Below are 27,977 nucleotides of genomic sequence, written 5' to 3' on the forward strand. Positions count from 1 at the left end.
TTGTGATTGGTACTAAATTTAATAACAAACAAATGGATGCACTCCTTGGCAATTATTTTATTCTAAAAGCATATGAAACTAAAGTGCTTTTATAAATACTTCACTTTTAATGAAGCTTAAAAGAATCAATTTATTTTTAAATATTTTCAAATAACTGAACCAATATTATCTAAGATTTTAGAGCTGTGTTCTTAAAGTAACAAATCTACTTAAAATTCAACAGGAACATCCTAATTAGCTTTGCTTACAATGTTTCATGTCTTAGTCTTAATACTTTCATTCTTGGGTGAAAGATTTGCAACAAAGCCAGTTTATAATGAACCTAGTTTTGATTCTTTGTTTTAGAAGCACTAAAGAAAAGATTTTTTTTTTTTTTTTATATTGAAACAAAGCTTGGGAGAGAAGAAACAGTAAATATTTAAACTTTCACTTAATGTATTTTAGTCTTTCTCTCCCATTTCATTTTTTAATGATTTTCTTTTTCCTTTTGTAAAAGCATTTTAATCAGAGTGCCATCTTTAGTAACAGTTTGGCCTGTTTATGCCTTATAGGATAAGGAAACTGCTATGTCTGTTGTTAAACAGTATGATATGGATTGTTATATTTCATTGTTTTGCTTTTCAGGTCAATAGTATGACTCACTATCTGGCTTTTTGTGTGTGTGTGTGCATCTGTAGCCATTTCTATGGCAAGAAATTAGGATCTCTTAGTCTTTGCAGAGTCTTAATTATATGAAATACAGTGTCATTTGTTTTAGGTAACTTTAAATTATATCATAATTTAAATGATATTTGTGTACATCTCTATGCCTATAGATTCTCAGTGAAAGCAGATAAAAGCTTCTCTGGGCCACAGTTTACTTACTTGTAAAATGAGGTGGGTGGAAGAAATTATATCCACAGAGCCTTTCTTTATGTGTTTTCTGTTTTCTGTTTAACTCAGGGGCAGAATTCTGTGCATTCAGAATTGTACCTTATATTATGTAACTAAGATATTTTGGTGCAAGTAACTTTGGTCTAGTTAGAATATTATTTGTGATAATTAAATGCCAAGTGGTGGTCATTTAAAGTCAAAAGAAGAGGTATGTTTTGTTACCAAGATTTTTAACTATCTCTAATTTTATAGTAGAGTTACCCTACTTTTTTGAAATAATTTTTTTGAGAGTAAACAAAATTCTCAATATCTTATTCATCTGGTAATTTTTTTAAAAACTAGGCTTTATTTGCTTCAAAGTAGAATTCAGTTAAATATTACCAAAATCTAACTTTTTAATGAGATTTTCCCTCTTACTTAGACTTGATACTTCATTCAGCAGTTAAAGCACTAAAAAAGTAAAATTTACTATTTTGAAGACTATCATTTAGACATCATGTAATCTACTTGTTATATCTAGCAAGAAGGTATTTTGTCAGTATATGTAATATTTGATTTGCTATAATTGGTTCTTTTGCATTTTCTACAGTGTAATTGTAAGTATTGCTTAGTCTCATTTATCTTATTAAATGAAGTTATTATATTTGACAGGATAGACCATATGCTTTATATACTGAATTGATGAAAAAGTGCAATTCATACCTATTGTGCATATCTCAGTATATATTTTTCACTTACACAGAATTGTTACATATTATGCCTTTTGTGGATGATGTAAGTTTAACAACTTATAGATTAAATTTTTAACCATATGGATCTTACACTTTAATATACTTCCAACGTATGTTATTTGGTAAAGGGAATTAGATGGAAACTGCATTTTTATTGAATATACTTGTGTATTATATGAATTTAATGAACATGTACTACTTGTATAATCAAAAATAAAGGAAAATGTTGGTATTTCATTTAAATTGTATATTTGGAGCATTTGTTTATTTAGAAATTATCTTCATCACATAAAGTATCTTATAGATACTTAATATCTCTCTTTGATTGTTCTTTTTCTCAAGGAGGGCTCTTCGTCTTATTATGGAGGACCAGAATTGTGACTGGGCTTATTATATAATTTATATTCATTTAATAATTTTGGAATTGAGCAATATAGATCAAGAGTAATTAAATCTTAAATCTGTATTTTTTAATCTTTCCCTAGTATAATCATTTGATTGAAATAAGAAAAATGAAACAAATACATAGATAAAATGACTTTTTAATACTTAATAATATGTACTTAAACCTCTAGTAGTAATGTTCTGGCAATGCCTAGCTTTCAGTTGGAGGCTTTAAAAAGAAATATAGCACCAACTGAAGAAATAGTGAAACTGATGAGAAAATAAAAGATAAGGAAATGTATTTTAAGTGTAGATTTTACTTAATTAAAACTAATTTTAAGGAACGTATATTTTCATATAGAGTTTAAATCCATATTTTAAAATTCTCAATTACTCTTAGTTTTATAAAATATACACTCTTATCTTTTCAGTTAGAGGCATAGATTTATATTCATCCTGAACAGGTTTCTACAAAACTATTTGTCTTGTCAAATTTGTCTGAACAGATTCTTGTCATGTGATAAGGAAATGAAACACTTTCAGATATTTTATTGTGAATAATGGGGAGTTGATTTTGCAATTTAACATTAGGTGGACAATTACTTTTACACTAAATGGTTCATATTTGGGTTACTTTATTTAATGAACTTTAGTATTCAGGGATTATTTTCTAACATCCCAAACATAATTTATGTCCATAGAACAATACTTGCAGTTTGAATTTATATACTTCAGATATAAATGTGAAGTTTGTTTTTTTTTTTTAAATAACAGGCCAGTCATATGAAGATAATAAATTCATATAATTATGTCAGTGTTATTTTTGTTTTATATACCAACTAATTCCTGCCATTTTTATGAATTCTATAGTATTTCCCATATAAATTTAATTACTTGAAAATTTTAAAAGTATAAAAGTCTGTATAAAGGAATACTTAATGCCACAAATCTCTTTATCTTTAATACTAAGTTAACATTTATTACTTACAATTTGCCTTTAACTCTGAAATTTCTGTGTGTTGTAAGTGAAGTGTGTGTCTGTGTGTGTGTGTGTGTGTGTGTGTGTGTAATGTTCCCAGTATATTTTCTGAAGCATGGCCTGGAATCCTGACTGCTACTTTATAGCTACTTAATAAGGTATAAATTTCTTAAGAACTGTAAGGGGTTTTTTTTTTTTTTTAATCTGTTAATAAGAAATCATTACACCTACCTCACAGGGTTGTTGTGAGGAAAACCAATAAAACATATGTGAAAGAGTGCTTTGCATATGTCAGATATGCAGTATATAAAAAATGAGTGTTACTAAAACTTCAGTGGACCTCATTTTTATCTTATGATAAAATCTAAATTCTGTGCATGTGATCTGGCTCCCCACTTATGTCCTCAAACTTATTTCTATCCTTGCAAACTGCATGTATTGATTAATTAATATTCAACGCTTTGCAGTCCCTAGAATATGTTGTTTTCTTTGGGCCATTGCCTGAAGCTGTCTTTCCAAACACTCACACACCCCTTTATCCATAGGCCACTGTCATCTGTATAATTCAACTTGATCCTTCAGGTCTAACTTTTCAGATTTCGCCTTAACCAAGATGTTTCTTCTATATTTATAGAAAAGATGTTAAACTCCACAGTAATCATATCAAAATTATGGCCTTTTGGGACTCTTGGGTGGCTCAGTCAGCTAAGCATCAGACTCCTGATTTTGGCTCAGGTTGTGATCCTAGGGTAGTGAGATCGAGCCCCACATGTGGTTCAGCACTCAGTGGGGAATCTGCTTGAGATTCTCTCTCTCTCTCTCTCTCAAATAAATAAATCTTTAAAAAAAAATTACAGCCTTTTAAAATCAACTAGTTTGCTCACCATCTATCATTCCTAATGGATTTTTTAGGAGGTGAACTCAACCAGGATACAATTTGAAGGTTACTTTATTCTTCCCTGTCACTATACCTGAAATCCCACCCTGAAGATTTCTTTTCTGCCCCTTGATACATGCTGCTCAAGTGATTTTTTTTCTCTGCTCTTGCTCTTCTTCCTCCTCTTTCTCTCTTGTTCTTTGCATTCTCTCTTTAATTCCTTCTTTGTTCAGTCCCTGGTATTTCAAAACACACTTACTTTTCAGGTAATTTTTTTTAAAAAAAGCTAAGAAATTAAAGTTCAAAACCTCATTCAATGTGAAAATTTTTCCTTATATCAGGTTTGTTCAAGGAAGCCTTAAAAACCAGAGTGGGGACATGCCAAGTAGTAGACATTTGTATTAATTTCTTTTGCCATAGTATTTCTCCTATTTCTTGTTCTACTCCTGGGTCTTTTAAAGTCTGAGGTTGGAAATAGAGAAGAACTAATTGGTAGTAAAGGAGTAAAGGTATAGTGAAAATGTAACTTTCTTTTTCTCCTCTGAGTTTATCAAAGACTCCCCAATTTTAGTTCCTGGTTGCAACTGATACTTCCTTTTTTGTCTTCTTTTGACTATTATCCATAGTTTTCTGACTTTCTAGTCTGCTTCAGACCTCTCTCTTCTGGAATTATCTTGTTCCCTTTGCAGTCTGTGTAGAATTCCTTTAAAAATGGCTCAATGCTAGTTCCTTTCCCAGGGGTCCTAACCTGTCCCATTGGAAAATACAGTTCTTTACAAATTCTTAAGTGTTGACCATTTGTAATGTAGTACCCCCAGACTAAAGGCAACTTAACCTCTTGCTTATAGATTATTTTTAGGCCAAAGTCCAGTTCCTGTGTCATTCCTTAAATGTCCTGTTCTAATGGTCATAGGGTTAACTCTGAGTGAATCACTCTTCTATTTCTTCCTTAAACAATATAAGCTCCTCTCCTCCAATATATACTTATATTTTTTTATGTGAATGATGGACCAAACAATGCCTGAGCAATTTTTGGCCACATTTTTCCAAATGTTGCATAGATGATCTGTTATCTCAGTTCTAGTACTTAGAACCTGTTGTTCTCAACTTTGGATCCTAACTGAAACAGAGAAAACAGACAAACAAAAAAATCCCTTTTTAATATCCTGTTACATGATCTAAACTGAGGCCATAATGGGCAGCTTGCATTTCTATAAATTTCTATGAACATTCATCCATTTCTATATTTCCATGCCTTGTGTTTGGCTATTCTGTGAGTTTGGATATACTTTTTCATCATGATGGAATTTTTCCCAGTCTTTGATGCCCAGTTTAAGGGAAGTGTTATTGGTCTTTGCAGTTAGAATAAATCCTTTCTTACAGTATTCTCACAAATACTTTGTGTAAATTGTTATTGTATCACCTATAAATTTGTCACTCTGACTAGATTGTGAGCATTTTTGAGACAGCCACTGACTTATTGGTGAACCCCTTACCACCTACTCTCTATGATGTGCTCCATACATTATTTGCTAAATGAATAAATCTCTTCCAAACACTGAGATTGAAGTTTGTAAAATTATTGTTGAATAATTAATACTTATATTCTTAATTATTTCTGTCCCGATTTTTCAAAAAATATTTGAGGGGGCAAGAATTATATTTTATGCCTCTAATTTTTTTTTTTTTTTAATCCCAGTGACATTGCTCTTTATCTATTTTTAGACACGTTCCTTTTAGGTTTTAGTTCCTTTTTGGACTCACTTTTGTCCATTTCTCCCTGCATTCTTTATTTTTCTTCCTTGTTTTATTACAGTTGATGGATATAACTATGGTAAGTGAAGATAACCAGGTATTCCAAGCAGGTTCAGTGTTCAGGTTGAAAGTTTAAAAAAAAAAAAAAAAAAGTAAATACGGCAGATTTCAGGATTAGTTGAATTTCAAGCAGTATAGATACCAGGAATTGTAATCTGTGTGATTATTTGTTTGAAGTCATATTGCTTATACCAGTAGATTTTTGTGCATATGTTTTCATAAGAAGGAACAAAGTATAAAAGATGGCCAAGTGATTGATTCTCAGTTTTAGGTATCCAGAAACACTGTTTATTCCTGTTAGTTACCCCACTCCTGAACCACTGTAGTTAATTTACCTCACAAAATTAGTAAAATTAATTATTATTGTATTTTTCACTTAGTTTAAGGTGAATATCGTTAAATACAGACGTTTGATGTTAAGAAGAACAAAGTTCTATTTTTCGAAGTTTTTGTGAGCGTATTTGGGAAAACTTAAAATCCAGGAGAATTTCCAGGAAGCATCTGGTATGGACCAGTTATCAAATAGGAAAATTAATGTTAAAAAATAAAGTTTTCAAAATATATCATCTCAAATGTAGTTTGCTTTAAATATTTGCTAGTCCATTTTCTTTTCCTGTTAAGAGGCTCTTTCTGTTTTTCAGTTGTGGTTTTGTGTAAGACTTTAATTTAGAATCCCTCTTTTAGTGGTCAAGTAAAATGTTAAAAAAATAAATATTATAAACAGAAAATTTCATCAAAACCTAGTTCTTTATTTTATACTTAAACCTAGGTAGTGTTCCTATGCAAAATACATTACTTATATTACAGATATAAGTACACATAATAAGGAAATTGTCCAGGGGTGCCTGGTGGCTCAGTCGGTTAAATGGCTGACTTGTGATTTTGGCTCAGGCCATAATCTCAGGGTCCTGGGATTCAGCCGGGTGTGGTCATTAGGTTCTGTGCTCAGTAGGGAGTATGCTTGAGGATTCTCTTTCTCTTTCTCTGGAATAAATAAATAATCTTTAAAAAATGGAATTTGCTATGCAGCCATCAAAAAAACCGAAATCTTAACGTTTGCAACAACGTGGGTGGAACTAGAGGGTATTATGCCAAGTGAAATAAGTCAATCAGAGAAAGAAAAGTATATGATCTGTCCGATGTGAGGAATTTGAGAGGCAAGTTTGGGGGTTGGGGGGGTTGGGAGGAAAAAATGAAATAAGATAGGACCGGGGAGGGAGACAAACCATAAGACACTCTTAATCTCAGGAAACAAACTGAGGGTTGCTAGAGGGGAAGGGGGTGGGAGAGATAGGGTGACTGAGTGATGGACATTGGGGAGGGTATGTGCTATGGTGAGTGCTGTGAATTATGTAAGACTGATGATTCACAAATCTGTACCACTGAAACAAATAATACATTATATGGTAATAAAAAAATAAAAAATAGAAATTGGTCATTAATTGATATTTCTTTTTCTTTGCTTCTCTCTGAGATTTTAGCTCCACGTTTTCCCCCTATGCTTCAGGTTATGACAGATTCAGCATGTCTGAAACCAAAATAAATCTTTATTTCTCAATTCTCATTCTGCCTCCCAGCTCAATCATTCTTGCTTAGGACTTCACCATATACCTTGTCACCCAGGGTCAAAATAATACCACTCTCTCCTCTCCTTTGACATGAATGTCATCCTACTTATTTCCAGATCTTAATTATTTTGCTTTTAATGTGTGTCTGGAATCAGTATGCTTCATTCTATATCCATTGATAAACTCTAGTTCCTTATTTATCACTTGCCAAGATTCGTGTACTAGATTTATCTTTCTGTTTATATTAAATTTTTCTTGAAGATGGGAACGTCATTTTTATTCACCTTTGTGCTTTCCATGGAGTATAGTCTCAGTAAATCTTTTTTAGTTTTACTCAACTAATTGTGAAGTTGTTGATTCCTTGTATTTAAGCCTTAAAATTTTTGAATGGATTGCTAAAGCACAGAGCAGTGCCACAGTAAAAATTAATCATACATTATTCCAACTTGATGATACTCCTATTAGAGTTAACACTACCAGGAAAAGTGCTTTAAGTGAATTCTGAATAATCTATTGAGTACATTTGGCGTGGTCCTAATTATGTGAAAACAGATTTTCTTGACAATATGCTAGTATAGATGATGATTTGTGGGGTTTTGCTGTAACTAAACAAAGTTCAGGTTTTGTTCTCTTTGATCCCATTTAAAAAATATCATTATATGCCTATGCCATCTTGAGAATGTAATTTTAACAGAAGTCTTGGTTACTTCGCTTTTTACATTAGTCCCTTTGTACCTCTTTCAGAGGTATGTAATCCAAATGGGAAGCAAGCTTCTTCTACAATCTTGCAAAAATCTTCAGCCTAACTACTAGTCCCACAGGTGGATCTGATTGATCCTAGTATGCGGAGATGGCGACTCCTAAAAGGAATAACTGTGTTACAGGCTGTTTTAGTGCTTCTTGTGCTAGAACTTTATAGAGAATTTATTTTTCCCTTTTGCCTCTTCTCATTGTAGTCTTTGAAAATAATCACTGGTTTCTGGAAATTTACATTATGAAGATGCTGTCATTTCAGATTTGATTGAATTTGAATATGTGCTTATTCTGATTATTTTTAGAGTGTTTTGTAAAATTATTGGAATGAATGTTAGTGTTATACAGAAATAAGATGACCTTTTAAATGTGTTCTCAAAAATATTTTCAGTTTATAATTTTGATTATTTTGATCAGTATGTTCCTATTTCTTCTTTATTCCTCTCCTGTTTCTTTTAGTGTGTGTGTGTGTGTGTGTGTGTGTACATACCTTTATCCAGATCTATCATCTCTAGCTATACACATACATGTGTGTACAAAGAACTTTTAATTTTATAAATTCACCTTTTTATATTCTCATATCTCAATTATTTATTTGAAATGATAAATTTTCCAGTTTAATTTTACTTTTGCTATATAAGTCTAGATAGATTTTTTTAATCTATTTTCAAGGTTTATGTATATATTAATTATAGCACAAGTTGCTTTTATACGCTATGTATTATATGATACTTATGGTTTTCCTGACACTGAATAAGTTAGATATAATTAACATTTTGTTATTTGTATAATATTCAATTATTTTTACTCTTCCTTCATTCAGTAAGTGTTTATTTAGGGATACTGTGTGCTAGGCACTGTCCTGCATGCTGGAAATGTAGGAAGTCTTTGCTCTTAATGGAGATTTTATTTTGTTGCTGAAGAGGCAAAGAAACACTAAATAAATACATAATTTTAAATAGGCATAGGTACTGGGAAGGTAATAAATGCATATGATAAAAAATGTTGAGGTGGAATATACTTTAGCTAGGATAGCAAGACGAAGCATCCAAGATGGGACATTTGAGTTGAGCTCTAAATGATTAGAAGGAAGAAAATCACATTCCCAGAATCAGAAATAGCAAGGGCAAAGGTCTTTGGATCTGAGTGAGTTTGGCATGTTGAAAAAAAAAACAGAATGTTGTATGTGTTGAATGTTGTTGGGAGGGGAAGTGGGTGAGAGCGTGGCGGAGGTGAGATCTTTGAAATAATTCAGGGACCAGATCAAAGGGGCCATAGTAAGAAGTTGAAATTGTATTATAGTTACCATGTGTTGACATTGAGTACTAGAGTTTTATGATGATTTGCACAGAGGACATCTCTCTTATTGCTGTGTGGAAGATAAACAAGGAAAAGGAGTTAGGGTCTAAGAGAGGTAATTATTAGGAGATTTATTGCAGTAGGCCTAGAAATTATGATGTCTAGGATTAGGGCTTTTGGCAGTAGAAATAATGACAGGATGTTTTAGAGGAGCACTGGTAGAATTTGTGAATAGATTAGAAATGGTGTAATCAGCAATATCAGAAATAATTAAACATGAAATATTTTTTGAAGATATAATTTAGTGGACTTGGACTTTGCTATGGTAAAAATGTACCATAATTTATTTAAATTATACTCTATTTTGATTATTTTTTCTTACTTTTTGTTAGCATAAATAACATTAATGTTTCATCATTTTCTCACCTCACTGTCATTGTGTATAAATAATGATTTCTGATGGCTTGTCAGTTTGAAAGGTAGAAAATTATATTTCTTACTAGCTAGATTGAAATTTTAATGTGTGTATTAACAGGTGATGGTTTTCCAGTTGTGAATTGTTTCTGGCCTTGTTTATTTTGAGATGTTATTTACCTTATTGATTTGAAAGGTCACATTAACTATAGAGATCTAAACATCCCAACATTATTGGGACTTGAGGTTTTTAAATTTATCTTATGTTAGTCTCACCCATGTCCCTTATGCTCTAGACACTTCAGATTTCTGTGTAGATTTCTGTGTAGATTTCTCAAACACGCTAACCTCTTTCTTGCCTCATGGAATTTGCACTTGTGATTCTCTATTTTCTGAATCCCTCTTCTGCCAGTCTTCACATGGTTGACTGTCTTGTCATTCATGCTTCAGCTCAAATGTTACCTCTTTAGAGGAGCTGTTCCTAACATAATATTCCTTCTTAGACCTTTCACATTCTGCCACATTACTGCCTCTGTTGTGCTGCTTTTTTAACCCCCAGGCTTTTTAGTCTTCATAGCACTTACCACTGTTTGTAGTTATTCATTACTTACTTATTACCTGTTGTTTCCAATGAGAATGGAAGATACATGAGGGCAAGTGTCTACTTATTGTTTACTGCTGTGCCCTCTAAGGCTAGAATATTGTTGGGCAGTAGTATGTAATTAGTATATATTGTCAAGTGGATGATATAAGGATGTTAGCTGTTTGTCTCATATAGTTGTGATTTTCTCCTTTTGTCAACTGCCTTCATTCTTGTTCATGGCACTTTTTATATGAAGAATTTTCTGTTTTCACAGAGTCAAATCAATGACTTTTTTTGTTTGTTTTTGTTTGCTTTTGTTTTTGTTTTGTATGTGACCTTTTCATTGCTTTAGAAAGAAAAGAAAAACTTCCCAATATGGAGACATTCCATTTTCCTGTATTCTAATTAAAATGTTTCTGGATATAAAGTTACTTACTTTCATGAATTAAGGAAGGTATTAAAGATAAAAATAGGTCTTATAAATGTGTTTCTGTTACGTCTAATCTTTTTGCACATTTATTTATAAAATAAAGTTCAAACTATATAGAGAGCTTTTCATCTTTTTTCATTTAACATTGTATCCTATCCATTATTTAGATGATACATTTTCATTGTTCACAACTGTAATTTTTTTAAGGTCTGTAGAGTATTCCGTCTTAGGCATTTATTATAATATATTTAATCAGTCTCTTATACTTGTTTCAATCTTTTTTTTTTGATATAAATAACAGTACATAGTATTGTATTTAAGTCTTTGTGTTCATTTATGATTGTGTTCATTATGATTCATTTATGATAGTTCTCTTATAAATTGTTAAACATAGAACAATGGATTTACTGGGTCATAGGAGTACATGAAGTATATTAAGACATTTAAAGATTCTGAGGACCCTGGGTGGCTCAGTCAGTTAAGCGTCTCCCTTCGGCTCAGGTCATGATCTCAGGGTCCTGGGATCCAGCTCTACAATGGGCTTCCTGCTCAGCGGGGAGTCTGCTTCTCCCTCTCCTTCTACCCCTACCCCACATTTGTGCTCTTGCATTCTCTCTCTCAACTAAATAAATAAAATCTTAAAAAAAAAAAATTAGAAGCCAAATTAAGAGAAGCCAAATTAGAAGCCAAATTAAGAAAACTTAAGTAAGTTTACACTCCTAGTAGTAGTGTATGGTTGTGTCTTTCTTATCCAGTGTTCCAATTCCCAATAATTATGTGCTTTTAAAATCTTGGCCCATTCCTCCCCATCTGTGCCCCCACCAAATTATGTAAAAAAATTATGGTGTTTTTCACATACAAAATTTAGTATTTTTTAATGGTCATATCTATCATATTTTCCCTTTTCCTTTCATGTCCTTAAAATAACTTTCTTCCTTCTGTGGTTAAGTATATGATTACTTATGGTTTGAGCTAATATTTTACTTTGTTATTCTCTAATTTATATAGAATTTGTTTTAAGATATTTGAGAGAAAAAGTTCTCCCTGTATTTTCTCTAAGTAATAATTCAGTTATGCTAGCCATATAAATTAAAGTAATCACATATACTGTTTTGATGCAAAATTTCTATGTATTCCTGGGATTTGGGGGAACAAGTTATTTATTCTCATCCATTGTTATAATAATTCTTATGTTACTTATTATTGCTTTGTAGTATCTTTACATTTTGAGTTATCTACTGGGATAATAATTCCCTGATTCTATTATATTTTAACAACTATTCTAGGATATTATTCCGTTTCTTTTTACTTATGAATTTAAAATTCATTTTGCCAAATATCCTTTCCAAGTAAGGTATTCTTGTTTTCTGTGTTAGTGAAATTGTGTTAAAACTATTAACTGGTCAAAAGCAAAACAAAACAGGCAAACAAAAAATCTATTAGCTTATTTGTGCAAGATAGTCTTACAATATCTAGGATTTCATATATGAACTGAGATTTTTTCTTTTCTGTCTCAGGAAAATTTTTCTTTATAGATGTCCAACTCATTTCATTTAAGATCATTCTTAGTTGTTTAATTTAAAGTCATTGCTATTTGCTATTTTATATCTTTATTTCTTTATTTTTTTAACTGTTATTGTAGTTCATGTATTAGTTTTCTGTGGTCACATGACAGTTACCACAAATTTTTGTGTCTTAAAGCAGCCCAGATTTGTTCTCTTACAGTTTTAGTTGCCAAAAGTCCAAAATCAGTTTTACTGGGCTAAAGTTAAAGTATTGAAGGGCTGGTTCCTTTTGGAGGCTGCAGGGGAGAGCCCCTTTCTTTGTTCTAGCTTCTGAAGGCTGCTTGTTTTCCTTGGCTTGTGAGCCCCTCCTTGAACCGCTACAAAATCTTGGCTTCTGTCATCACATCTACTTCCTTCTTTGACCTTCTTGTCTCCCCCTTATAAGAACCCTTTTACTTATATTTACAACCATCTTGGGTACTCTAGGATAATCTCCCTGTCTGAAGATTTAACTGAATTACATCTGCAAGTTTCCTTTGCCATATAAGAGAATATTCACAAGTTCTAGGAATTAACATATGGATATTATTTGAGAGGCCATTATTCAGCCTACCACATACAGGAAAATTATTAAATTTAAGTACCATTTTGCTTTTTTCTATTTTATTGAACTATTACATTAAGTATGGTGGCATTTAGTTCATTTTCTAAACAGTCATAAAATCATAAGTAATCATAACTTGTTTTACGTAGTAACCTTATGCCTCTTATTTCTATTTCTGTCTTATTGCTGCTTTCAATTTTTAATGTAAATGCCTAAGATATTTTCCTTTTAACTATCATATTTACTGTTAGTTTAGGGTAGATACATATTTTTTAACATAGGTCAGTAATTTGTTCATTGTTCATTATCTTCCTACTCCCTGGTCTTTTGACATATTTGTGTTATATTTATGTACAGCTGAATATTAACCCACACTTGAATTTCTGGATTAAGGTACATTTTACTATAGTATATCAATTTTTCAATAGTGTTGGATCTAATTTACCAGTTCTTTATGATATTTTCATTGTTTATATTAACAAGTGTGATTTATTTATGTGTGGTTGGTTTTGTGTTTGAGTTGCTTTTCCATTTGGAATATGAGAATTATGTTACTTAAAATTAATTTGAAGGTGCTCTATTTTTCTCTATCAATTGGAATAGTTTTTAAGTTTGGTTTTTTGTTTTTTTTTTAGATTTTATTTATTTATTTGACAGACAGGGATCACAAGTAGGCAGAGAGGCAGGCAGAGAGAGAGGAGGAAACAGGCTGCTTGCGGAGCAGAGAGCCTGATGCGGGGCTCCGTCCCAGGACCCTGGGATCATGACCTGAGCCAAAGGCAGAGGCTTTAACCCACTGAGCCACCCAGGTGCCCCAGTTTTTAAGTTTTTATAGCATAAAAATTGCTTGAAGTTTGAAGTTTGAAGATCATTTAAAGTTTGAAAGATCACATAAAGCAATTTGAGCTCAGAGCTTATTTGATTGTAATTCTTGGACAGACTTTTAAGTTTCTTTGGTTATTTAATTTTTGTTGGAGTCAATTTTGAAAATTTACATGGTTCCCAGTGACTTGTCCATTCTGTCAAGATTTTAAAGGAATATTTGTCATTCTTACTCTGTATTAAGCATTGTGCTAGGTTCTATACATGCAAAACTAAAGAATATAAAATTCTTAATCTCAGGAAGCATATCATAGTGAGAAGAAAGTTAATTTTGCTAGGAGGAAGCAAAAGAAATAATAAAGAAGAAATTAACACTTAAACAGAACTTCTGATAAAGATTTCATCATGAATGCAAGTAGCGGGAACCAGGGCCATAAAGAGTTGAATACAAGAAGGATTGAGAGAATTACAAATAGATCATTACAGCTAAAATTTAGGTCTGGCCAGGAAGGAATAATGGATAGGAATTAGGAGCTATATTGTAGCTTATTCCTGAATTTGTACTTTTTCCTGTAGACAGTCTGTTAATAATGTTAATTCTGGGTTTTTCATCAACAGATCCATGTTTTTAAAAGATTAGTCCGCTGGCAACATGAAGGACTCTACTGAAGCCAGTGGGAAGGTTACAAACAGGTTAGCCATTGCATTACGACAAAAGAAACAAGTTCCTCCTGAAATAGTGATGTAAGTAGAGATGGAAAGGAAGAATATAGATGGGAAAAGTGCTAATAGAATAGAATCATCAAAGACTTGTTTATTGGTGCATACAGTACATGAGAGAAAAGTTAAGATTGCACCCAGCTTTTGCCAAGTATATTTGGGGTTGAAGAAGATGTTTGCCTTATCTTTATTTTAGAAGCTGTAGCTCTGATTTAATTTGAAAGGCTTCTTATGTTGTTAGTAGGCTAACTACCACTAGTGTGAAAAGTTAGAACAGGAAAACCAATGTCTGAATCATACATATTTTGTTAGAAACCAAGGTTATCCACTAGAAACAGTATGTCTTAGTAGTTAGCCAGGAGAAAAGAAATAGATATCCTAGTAAGATTTCTGAACCATATAGCATGAAGGGTGATCTAAAAAAATCACATTTTATTTAGTAATGTTTTCTGTAAATCTTTATCTGGAAAAATGAAATCTTACATTGTGTAGCGTTGTATCTGCTTTTGTTTTGCATGTTTTTGAAGTTCATCCCTGTTGTTGTATACATAAATAATTTATCCCTTCTTATTGTTGAGGAGTAGTTATTGTTTGAATATGTAGTGGGTTTTTTTCATTCAGGGGTTGATGGACATTTAAGTTGCTTTCAGTTTTTGACTATTAGAATAAAAGTGCTATGAACATTTGAGTTCAAGTCTTTGTGCAGACAGATGTTTTCATTTCTCTTGAATAAATACTTAAAAATAGAATATCTGGATTGTATAGAATATTAAACTTCATAAGAAACTGCCAGTATTCTAAAGAGGTCGTGCCATTTTACATTCCTACCGCCAATATATGAGCATTTTAGTTGGTCCATATCCTCACTAGTGCATGGTAGTGTCAGTCTTTTAAAATTTTTGCCATTATAAATTGTACGTAGTTGTATCACATTGTGGTTTTAATTTGCACTTCCCTAGTAGGTTTTCTCATTTTCATTGACCATTGATATATTTTCTTTTGTCAGCTGTCTCTTCAATTCTTTTGCCTGTGTTTATAGTATTATTTTCTTCTTCAAGTTACAAGAGTTCTTTATATATTCTGGATACAAGTTCTTTCTCAGATACATGTGTCATGAATAGTTTTTTCCACATATGGGTTATCTTTTCATTTATTCATTTGTGCCTTGAAAGGCAGAAATTATTACAATTTTCATGAAGTTCAGTTTATAAATGTCTTTTATATTTTTTGCTTTTTGTGTCTTAAGAAACTTTTGCAAATGTCAAGTTTTCATCTGTGTTTTCTCCTAGCAGTCTTATTATTTAACTTTTTAGAAATGTTTTGAGTTAATAGTTGACCATGGTATGAAAACAAATTTGATTAGTAAGTGTGTTTAATAGAAGGCTGGAAGAGATATCTCCACACATGTGAGAAGCTTTGAATATAGAGAATTGAGTAGGCAGATTTTCTTTTGAATTTAAAGATAGATTTGGTATTGGTTCGTGTAAGAAATACTATTCTAGCTGCTGTGCCCATCCAACAAATAAAAGGGTGCTTTTTCTGTCTTGAATGAATTTGTACATATAAATACCTTATCATTGTTCTTATCAGATATAAAATATTCAGTAAATATTGTTGGGTGCCATTATTGCTAGTATTGTTATGGTTATATTCAAACTTAAGGAAGTTTAATGAAGATGATATTTAGATGAGGTAGATGTGGATTCTAATATCTATTAACACATAGTGGGCATACGTTTTTATGTTTTATGTTTTTGCTCCTCTGCCCCCAACAGAGAGCTTAATTATTAATGGGTACCAATAAATATATACCAGGAATTATTTTAATCATCTCTTTCAATTGTATGGGTAATTCATGAATATTTTGTTTTGAAAAGTTCAAATAATATTGATGTAGAATAAATAGTGAAATACCTTCTTAACTACTCCTTTGGTCTTCTCCCAGAGAACTGTTAAAGATTCAATGTATTTCTTTTCTGATTATTTTTAATATATTTTTATTAACAAATGCTTTACATAGGTATACACATTTGTAGGGTTTTTTAAAAATACAAACTTGAAATAAGCATGCTATACTTGCTTTTTTTTAATCTTAGCAACATGTCTGATAAATCTTTTCATGCTGATACCTTCACTCATTTTTACTTCTGGATAGTATTTAACAGAAAGAATATACCATAGTTCATATTTCTTTGAGGCATGTAGCAGACAGAAAGGGCAAGGGCAACACTTGACTGCAAAATCTACTGGTAAACATAAAATGAGCTACTTTTAGATTCAGTTTATTACTAACATAGACAACAAAGGGAGATCCTTTTTACATTCCCAGGTTCTTGTCCCACACAATAAAAAGACAACATGAAAACAAAAGATGCTGGATGACCGCGGTATGAGTAATGGGATACCCCATTACTGAGGAGCCAATTCTAACTGCAGCTAAATACTTACTTGTGTATAGCTATCCCCTAAGGGGTTGAGGGTTGGGAAGGATGAGGTAGGAAACCTTATAGCTAGCTCATCAGAACCTGCAAAGATATGAGAAATTATCTCATGATAGCGTCCCTGATGGATAGGGAGGTGAGTTGGGGGTGGCCTTAGAGCAGCTCCTCATAAGCCTCCCATTTTCCATGTTCCAAAAAGATTACAACACATTCTGGAAAGATGTGCTTTAGCTGCATTTAAAAACATTGCCAGCGTGACCTGTAAGTATACCTTCACAGATTCCAGGGCATTATGATGGAGCCATTCCCCTACAACTCCTGCTCCCAGCCTTTCCACATTCAGATAACAAATCTCAAGAGCTTTAACCACATTATCAGACACTTCCCTTAATTGTTCTTATATGGGCTTAGGTTAAATGACTTCCAATGGGGCAATCAGCACTTTTTGGAAGATAGACCTCAGCCAGTCTCATCCATAGTCAAGCCAGTTAAATATGTCATTAATCCAAGTGCAGCAAGAGGTGCTGGCAATCACACATACCCCACTTTAGCCAGCAGGGAGTCCAGCGTATGGCAGTTTTTCATCACTGCTTGGCCTAGAGAGTTTAGAATAATCAGCTATAATCTGAGAAACATGCAAAGAGTTTGTCTTCTCTTAAGTAGCAGAAGGAGACCACAAGTTATCAACAATAATAGAATTAGGCTAAATAGAATCATAATAGTGTCCAGAAAGTTAATCTTATTCTACTCCCTGTTCACTCCTGAAGTCAGCAGTTTCTGGGAAGTTTCTGAGAGTTCATAATGTTCTCTGGTGGTCAAGTTAAAAGTGGTAGCTGTGAAAGTATGTGCTCTGTGGATAAAGGCTGAGGGAATGTTTTCCCCTCTCTAGCCCTGGACCACTGCTGTCTAAGTTGTTCACTTTTCCATAGTCAAGGTTGTTGTTTTCCTTCCGTGGCCATGTGATTCAGTCTCTGCTGCGTGATTGGTCCCATCAGCAATCGCTTCACCCTTTATCTGATTCTCCCTTATGTCTTACTCATACTATAAGGTCTAGACTCAACGGTAGGTGGTTTACCAGGAAGGTGTCTAATACAGTCAGTGCTCTGCAGTATCCTCAACAGGAGAGGAGACCTTTATAGTGTATTTGGCAAGATTACACAGTTCTAGTGTCCCTGGCTATATGCATTAAAATTCCCTTTTCTACTTGACTGTGAAACCTCTCTGTCTGGACATATGTGTCAGGCTTCCTAAGCCTCATGTGCTAGAATCACAAGGCTTTGTTTTTTCAACCTGTTCTGAATTGTAGATGAATTACTATGCCCTGGACAATAGTATATCCTGGTGGCTGTGGTTCTTACCTGGGCAGTGCAGATCTGATCAGCTTGTTGATTTTATTTATGTTCATCCTCAAAGAGTTCTTTCCCAAGGGCATTCTCATAGATCATGAATAGGGAGTGTGGGTCTCGCACAATCTGCAACCGTAATATTGCACTCCACACAGACGGGGATTTGATTATCTAATTGTCCCACTGCCAGGCCCCAGAGCCATTGAAAATGTTACAAACATTGATGGCTATTTTCCAGGGTAAGCAACACAGCTCATGTCTTTACCCAGTGAATAGAATTCCCTTTTCCATGCTGAGTTTTAAATAATTTTCTATAGGACTGCACAGTTGCAACACTCAATACCCTCCATTGGATTTTAACATATCCGATTCCTGTGTGAACCAGATCTAGGCATTCTTAGGAACCTCAAAGCACTTTTTAGCCTTCCCATGCTCTCTCAGGTTTAATACAGACTCTGCATCTGGGATAGCCGCATTCTAGCGATGAGTAGCCACTTTTTTATGTAGCTGGTATATCTGATTTTATTTTTTTTAGGCAAACAAGGAATTTATTTTATTTTATTTTTATTTACTTTTTAAAATTTTTTAATTTTTTAAGTTTATTTTCAGTGTACCAGAATTCATAGTTTATGCACCACACCCAGTGCACATACAATATGTGCCCTCCATAATACCCACCACCAGCCTCACCCACCTTCCCACCTCCCTCCCCTTCAAAACCTCAGATTGTTTTTCAGAGTCCATAGTCTCTCATGGTTCATCTCCCCCTCCAATTACCCTCAATTCCCTTCTTGTCTCCATCTCCCCATGTCCTCCGTGTTATTTCTTATGCTCCACAAATAAGTGAAACCTTATGATAATGGACTCTCTCTTCTTGACTTATTTCACTCAGCATAATCTCTTCCAGTCCCATCCATGTTGATACAAAAGTTGGGTATTCATCCTTTCTGATGGAGGCATAATGCTCCATAGTGTATATGGACCACATCTTCCTTATCCATTTGTCCGTTGAAGGGCATCTTCGTTCCTTCCACAGTTTGGTGACTATAGCCATTGCTGCTATAAACATTGGGGGGCAGACAGCCCTTCTTTTTACTACATCTATATCTTTAGGGTAAATACCTAGTAGTGCAATTACGGGGTCATAGAGAAGCTCTATTTTTAATTTCTTAAGGAATCTCCACACTATTTTCCTAAGTGGCTGCACTAACTTGCATTCCCACCAACAGTGTAAGAGGGTTCCCCTTTCTCCACATCCTCTCCAATACCACGTTGTTTACTATCTTGTTAATTTTGGCCATTCTAACTAGTTTAAGGTGGTATCTCAATGTGGTTTTGATTTGAATCTCCCTGATGGCTAGTGATGATGAACATTTTTTCATGTGTCTGATAGCCATTTGTATGTCTGCATTGGAGAAGTGTCTGTTCAGAAACAAAGAATTTTTTATTTTATTTTATTTTAATTCCAGTATAGTTAACATACAGTGTTTTATTAGCTTCTGGTATACAATATGGTGTTTCAACAATTCCATACATCACTCAGTGCTCATCACAAGTGCACTCCTTAATCCCCATCACCTATTTCACCCATCCCCCCATCTACTTCCCTCTGGTAACCCTGAGTGTGTGCTCTGTAGTTAAGAGTCTCATTTTTAGTTTGTCTCTCTCTCTCTCTCTCTCGCTCTCTTTTATTTTTTCCCTTTACTCATTTGTTTTGTTTCTTAAATTCCACATAGGAGTGAAATCATATGGTATTTGTCTGATTTTCTTTAGTAAGATAAAATCTGTGTTATTCATTTGCAAGAGCACTGTCTTGAAAGTAGGTTTGTCCATAAATTATTTTAGATCTTTTGAAGAGAGAAGGTATTGTTAAAAAATAAAGACAAATTGCTTTTAGTTCTCTTCCTCTAGACTGTAAATTCATTTGTATTTTTGTATGTAAATTTTTTGTATGTAAAATTTTGTATGTAAAAATTGTATGTAAACATACAATTTTCACCATCCAGTATTAGTGTTAGTTTCAGATACAGTGTAGCTAATTACAGAGGAATATGAGTAACTATGTATAGTTCATTTGCTAATAAAGTGAGTAAGCATGTATGTTTTTTCTAATCTTAAAAATGTAACAAATTATTCCCTCCTCACTATGAGAGGGACAGATACAAATTAACTTTGTCAGATTATCACAAGCGCTAAAGAAATGCATGACTATAAAGCACTTAGTATTTGTGTAGGCAGTAAATGCTCAGTAAGTGCTGACTGGAAAAAATATAAAAAATTTTTGAATAATAAAAATGTTTGTTTTCTTTTTAAGAATATTTTAAGTTGTACTATAACTTTTAAATAAATTTAGGTGTTTTGGTCTACTTCTATAGTTATCTCAGTTTAAAAATTATGCCAAGAATTTTTTTATTTCTTCCTTTGAAAAGACACAGAGTGTTTATATGGGTTTCTAAGCAACACCAGCTTTGAAATTGTAAGGATGACTGAATACAAAAGTAACTGATCCAAATTTGTTATACTTTTGGTATTTAGTAATTGATGAAAAACAGAACCATGTTAGTCATCAATAAACCCCACCCAGTTTGCAGGGTTAAAAATATATTCTTATGTTGAACATTTCTCAAATTTGAGTTGTTTACTGAGCAATATTAGGATTGATTTCTCAGTATTGTCAGTTAACTCATTTATTAGCACATTAAGAGGATTTCTTAAGTTAGAATGCAGTTTTTTTTTTTTTAAGATTTTATTTATTTGACAGAGAGAAAGAGATCATAAGTAGGCAGAGGCAGGCAGAGAGAGAGAGGGGAGGTAGCAGGCTCCCTGCGGAGCAGAGAGCCCGACATGGAGCTCGATCCCAGGACCCTGAGATCATGACCTGAGCCGAAGGCAGAGGCTTTAACCCACTGAGCCACCCCAGGTGCCCCTAGAATGCAGTTTTTTATTTAAACTGAACTTTTAACTTAAAAAAAAAAAGTAAGAATTGTATAATTTCCAATACATATTACAATGTAAACTAAAACTACCAGGTGGAAAGAATGTCTTATAGTTTACATTATGTTAGTAACACTTTGAATTTTAGAATCTGAATTTAAAGAACATTTATTATTGTCCATAATAATTTATGTCAAATGAATTTTGAGTCTCCCCAAGACAAATACATTAACATTTTTCTTTATGGGCTACTAAGCAGAAAAAGAGTGGAGGCAAAAATTCTGCAGAAACAAAGAAGGAGGCAGATTTAAGAGATGAAAAGGCTAAGGGACTTTTAACAGGAATATGCTATAATGAACTTTAGAGAGAGAGCTTTGAATATTAGAGGTTGCTTACTGCATGTTAATCCAGTATTAAGAATATGAAATTATTACAAGTGGAAGCCCATGGAACTGTAGTTTTTAGCAAAAAGCTTTTGATTGCTTTACATATATATTCCCATTAGTGATTTGTTTTGATGTTTATGAGAAGTATGGTTTTATGAATTAGGTATACTTTGATCCCAGGTGGTTGTTAATCAGATATACATTTACTGACGTAAATCATTAAGGTAGTAAGAGAAGAAAAGAGAAAATGAGGACTTATTATGATTATGAGGACTTATGAGCAGAAATGATACCATAGTGGGAGAATGTGATTTCATTTTCTAATAACTTTGCAAATAACTTTCAGACATGTAACTGTAATATGAAGTGTGTCATAGTCATTTAATGAAAGTGTGATAAGACAGAAGTGTTTTTACAAAGATTGTCACAGAACCGTTTCTAAATTTTGGTTTTTTCCTTCATTTGGCATTTCCTTCAAATGCCCTACTGTTATATAAATATAATAGTAGGGCATTTGAGTCTTAAGAAACTTCCTTTTTATATGAGAAATGGAGGAGAAGTTAGCAAAGTTATTTGTCGACTACAGGAAAAAGCTCTTGTAGGAATTGGCCACATCTATTTTAATGTTTGTAGCTGATACATCCTACAAAATAAGTTGGCTGATAATAAAAGTACAATAATTGCTAATGTAAAACAGACAAATGTTTTTCTCATTACATAGCACTGGACAGATGTATTTTGGTAAAAGAATGGAAATTATTAACAAAACTAAGATGCTCATGAATGTGTTACTTTGAAGTAATCATGTGTTAACTCATGTAAATATTTTATCTCCAAAAATGTATATGTGAAATGATTTTTTTCTTGTTCTTTTATTTTTGCATTATACTTTCAAGTGCAGATGGGACTAATTGCAGCTTATTACATTTTCAATAGTAATATTTCTGTTAAAAGAATTATTAATGTACTACTAAAATTGTAAAACATCCTCTACACTGTTAAAATATTCATTTCTCTGTTATATTTTTAAATACTTCCTCTAACTTTAAAGTTTCACTTTTTATTTAATGATTACTTGAGTTATTCCCTTGGATGTCTTCTTGGGTCTCCCATATATATATATATATACAAAACCACATTAAAGAAAACATTTCACTTCATTGATTCCATCACATTTTGCATAAGAAAAAGTGTTCCAAATACACCTTGAAGAACTTATTGGATATTCAGAGATATTCTCTATTATTGCTCCAGAAGATGACCTATGATTATTAAGTCATTTTGGCTGCTTTAATAAGTTGACCAAAGAAGACCCTCTGCCTCTTCCTGTGATTTGACAGAAGTAAAATACGTGATGTCATTTTAATATTGAGTGATTAATATTATTAATATTAATGTTGAGTAAAATTATAGTGGCACATGTCCTTTGAGTCATTTTTATGGTGAACTTATGTTAGTTTATCTGAATTCATAAAGCCCTTTAACAACACCAACAAATACAGGTGAAAGTCTTTCTGCAGTGTGACTTATAGTCACTGGTAAGAAGCAGTCTGTTTTATTCTCCAGAGATATTTGATCTTACAGGCATCAGATCCACAGACTGCTTTCCACCATGTTCAAACTAATTAAGCTGTGATCACTAGGTTTCAGAAACCCTTTTTTGGAGACTTGGTTTTATTTATACCAGGGGTTGGTAGACTTTGATCTGTGAGTCAAAACTGGCCCACCGTGTTATTTTCTCCAGTCTACAAGCTAAGAATGGTTTAAAATCTTAAGTGGTTGGGGTGCCTGGGTGGTACAGTTGGTTAAGCCTCTGGCTCTTCGTTTGGCCTCAGGTCATGACATCAAGGTCAAGAGATTGAGCCCCACATTGAGCACCTCTTCTTCTGCCTCTCCACCCCCCCTAAAATAAATAAGTAAATCTTTAAAAAAAAAAAGTCATTCAAAAAAACATTTTAAAGTAGTATTTCAAGAAACTGAAAATTATATGAAATTCAAATTTCAGTATTTTAAATACAAATTTATTAGAACATAACCACACTGCATTGTCTGTGGCTGTTTTCATGCTACATGGCAGTTGAGTTGTTGCAACAGAGATCACATATGGTACTCTCATCACTTCTCACTACTTCTCCATGCACTACGGATCATAGCAACACTGTAATAACTCAGCAGTGTTTGTTGTACTACAGCATTTTACTTGTTTGTTTTGACCAATGCATATCCATAATGTCAAAACAAGGAAAGAAGAGAAATGTGAACTTCAAGTGTTGTACTTTTAAGGCATCATGGGGTGTGAATTATTTTGTTACAAATTAGGTCACATAGCATTGTGTTATTATGCAGTAACACAATAGCTGTGTTAAAAGAGTAAATGTCCACATTAACAGATTATGCACTTATCAGAACATTCCCAACACTCTAAAAAGCAATAGTTAGAAAAGTTTTAAATAGAGTATCTTATTTATGAAAACTAAAAGTGAAATGAGGTTGCCACCAAAGTAAGTTTATGAGTAGTTAATTTGTTAGTCAAGCAAAGAAAGCATTTCCCAATGGTAAGTAAATTAAAACATGTCCAGAGAAAATAAATTATTCAAGGAGTTAATTTCAGTTTTTATTGAAGGAATTAATGTGGTTGATGAGTAATATTCTGTTAATAGACTGTGAGACTATTTTGAGAGAAGTTGGGAAAACATCAGTTCATGACAACTTTAAGCACAACATGGTAAGATGTATTATTACTGATGGTAGTAAAAAATATGTTTATAAATATATAAGGCTTATGGAAATGTGTTGAGAACCTGTGCTTATTCATTGTATTACTAAATCAGCAAATACCTTATAGAATATATTTGAATCTATTATGTGTTATCAAGCCAGTAATTTCAGTGGTCGACTTCCTTCACTCTCTTAGACTTCATCATTGTCCATTCTATGAATTTTATTAGAAATAAAAGATGACTATCCTACTTTGCCCTACCACATAGCATAGTTCAGTAACTTAGTGATAAAGTTCATTGAGGTTTATTGAGCTCAGACCAATGTGGAAATCTTAGTGACTGAGAAAAATGACTTGACCCTCAACCACTGTTAGTGACATTAAATAGCTGTGAAAATTAGCTTTTGATGTAGACTTGATAATGTTTGTAATGAATTCAACCCAAGATTACATGGCAAAACCACAGTTCTGTGCAAGACATAAAGTTGCAGTAAAGTTATTCCTACAGTAAGTTTTTGGATCGCAAGTATGTCTTTTCTGTGCTACTAACAATTAAAATAAGAAGTGAAATCTCCATTCTCACACAGATTTGCAGCAGATGTATTTTCTGAGTTCAAACCATACTTCCCGCAACATCTTTCAGATCTCAATGCAATGTAGAGTAGATTTCCATATTTCAAAACCTATTTAACTGTGCAGTTGAGCTTCCACTTAATCTTCAATAGGCAATGATTAATCTGTAATGTAATGACATGCTCAAAGCAAATTTTAAGAGAAAAATCTATTAGAATTCTATAAATTCCTCCTAAGTAATGGCCATGCCCCCAAAATATCATATGCTCCTGGATTGATATCAGTATTTGGCAGTACCTATCTGTGTGAAAAGGCATTTCATTTTCCAAAACGAAGTATGTAAAATCTCATTCTAGATTGACATTAACAGATGAACATTTGCAAGTGATTTAATAAAAACCCTGAATTTAAACCTTAATTAAGAAAAATGTTATTCCCCTACCTCCCAACAAAGAATTTTATTAGATCTGTATGTTGTTCTCCACTGTGTTGCTGTTAGTAGTAGCAATATTGTTATAATTTGAATTTTGCCAATACAAAATTGTGGAAATCTGTTTGCTCTTGTAGTAGTACCTACATAATATTCTTGATTTTACTCTCGACCTGCAAAGACTAAAGTGTTTACTCCTTAACTCATTGTAGAAAAAATTTACCAATTCCTGCTCTAACATGCCTAAGTTCACTTATTAGGTTTTTTGTACTATATCTTGATTACTTACCTTTTAAGAGAAAGATAAAGAGTAAAATAAAAAGAAAAATCATGATTTATAAAGAATGAAATATTTATGCAAACACTGACGACTTAAAAACCAAACAGTCAAATCTGATACATAAGGAAAAGCAACAATCTACTAGTATCTTCATACCATTTAATGCCAACAAACAAAATCAAATGTGTGCAGCCCAGACCAAAGGAAAACACTTCTGAGCTGTAGGTCATGGGTCTGTTTTGTTTCTTTCTGTTCCATAAGAGCAATTGGTTAAATAACTATTCAATCCTTATATCATTTTTTACTTTTTGATACTAATTTTGCTAACATTACTTTGAGTTTATGGATAATTTATGGGTTTTATGTGTTAGAATAATAAGTCCAGTAAACTGATTATAAGGCAAACAATATACAATCTTGGCAGTTTTGGTTTTTTTTTTAAGACTTTATTTGACAGAGAGATCACAAATAGGCAGAGCAGAAGGCAGAGAGCTTGCTGAGCAGAGAGCCCGATACGGGGCTTGATGTGGGGCTCCATGTGGGGCTTGATGCGGGGCTCGATCCCAGGACCCTGAGATCATAATCTGAGCTGAAGGCAGAGGCTTAACCCACTGAGCCACCCAGGAGCCCCAATCTTGGCAGTTTTGAAACTAATTCTACTACTAGGAAATTTAGAAGGCCTGTCATTTTTCCTTTACACATTTTTCAGTTTGTGACCTGAAATTCTGAATTATCTCAAATGGACATTGAATTTCAAATCATATTCTTTGGAAAATCAGTATTTTTTACTACTTTTCTCAGAACTACTTTGGGATCAAACTTTCTTTAGTTTGTTTGTCTTTGTATATACATAAAATTTACCAAATGTAGTGTTAGACTTTAGGGTTCTATACCAGGGAGCTCTAACCTTACCATTGTCAGAGCATGTTTGAAAATTTCATTAAGGGAATTGAGTTTTACATCAAAGAATTATACATTTTTGGGGCTGGAAGGGTCTAGAGATCAATTTGGAAGGCTTTTCTGTTTCTTGGATGAGAAAATGTATTTCTTATTCCTGGTTCTGTATCTAATTATTTAAAGAATAGGAATTAAGTTTAAGTCATACAAGTCTCGTTCTGTTAAATACAGTTGATGCTCTTTATTCATGGATTCCATATTTGCAAATTTGCCCACCTGTTAAATTTTTGGTAAACCGAGCATTAATACTCACAGGGCTTTCAGTATCATTTGTAGACTTGCTGGGAGCGCTAAAAAATTAGGTCACCTGGCACACACATTCACAGCTTACGTCAAATAAGGCAACGCTTTGCCTTCTTGTTTCAGCTTTCATATTCTAAACAAGTGTACTTTTCACAGTTTAGTGCTACATCTTTCACAATTTTGTGCTTTTCGCTGGTGATTACACTGTTTAAAATGGCCTCAAGCACGGTGCTGAGTGCTATCTAAGCTGTCTAGTGTTTCTCAGTGCAGGAGGTCTGTGTTGTACTTTGCAGAAATAATACGCCATGATGGGTAATCTTTATCCAGGCATGACTTACAGGACCATTGACTCCAAGTTCAATGTTTATGAATCAACAATATATACTAAATAAGGTTTCCTAAGCAGAAACACTGATAAAACACAGTTATATATTGAAGGTTGATCAAAATGTGTGACCACAGGCTCTCAGAAACCTAAGCCTGTATTTGCCTGAAGAGTTCTAGTTCATTGTTCCCTGTTTTAATGTTTGGGGTGACTGTGTGGATAATAACTACAGCAAATAGTGAGAATTGACTCCATATGCATATCAAGAGAAATTTAACCCATTCATTAATTCATGAAGTTTACCATAATGTTTTTCTTCCCAAGACCATGCTGATGGGGAAGTAAATTAAGAAAAAACATTTCCCCTTCTGTTACTTATTTCAGAAAATATGTTTTCTTGTGTTGTTTTCCAGATAATTACTTGTTCCTCTTAAGGTCATATAGCTTTTGTTTTTATTAGCCATAGGGTGATGCTAGGAATCCAGGGGGAAAGAAACTGAGTCATACAAATCTGTTACCATCACTAGAAAAACAATTCAAAGTACCTATTAAGGAAGACATATTTTATTTTAGTCCTTCATTTTTGGAGTTTGTTACCACTCCTCACCCTCCTTTAGTTATTTGGCCTTTTCTTCCTATTTTTTTTTTTTCATATATGTTAACAGCCTAATTTTTCTAAAACAAATTTGAATGACATCATTGATCTCAGAACTCATACATCAAATCCAAAATCCTTTGTCTGAACTTCACAGCCCCTTATAATCTAGTCCTGTTCTACCTATCCTTAATCTGTCCTATTTATTCTCTAATGCACATCATTTGCTACTATCTCAATAATCGTCTCACTGTTTTTCTTCATTTGCGCTCTATACTCACATCTGCTTTCATTCCTGCCATCTTTTCCGATCCTTCAGAAGATTCACAGATTGTAAGATGATTGGTTCATGTATGAATGTAACTTAAAAATTCTAATCTGATTGCTTGGG

At 33.1% G+C, this 27,977-nt stretch overlaps 1 protein-coding gene across 3 annotated transcripts in view; it reads left to right on the top strand.

The window, feature by feature from the left end:
- Positions 1 to 27,977, top strand: part of NOVA1 (NOVA alternative splicing regulator 1) — a 150,107-nt gene that overhangs the window by 47,640 nt on the left and 74,490 nt on the right. The gene's annotated exons all lie outside the window — the stretch shown is intronic.

Source organism: Lontra canadensis, unplaced genomic scaffold (genome assembly GCF_010015895.1).
Source record: "Lontra canadensis isolate GAN:19392208 unplaced genomic scaffold, GSC_riverotter_1.0 scaffold12, whole genome shotgun sequence".
Taxonomy (NCBI): Eukaryota; Metazoa; Chordata; class Mammalia; order Carnivora; family Mustelidae; genus Lontra; species Lontra canadensis.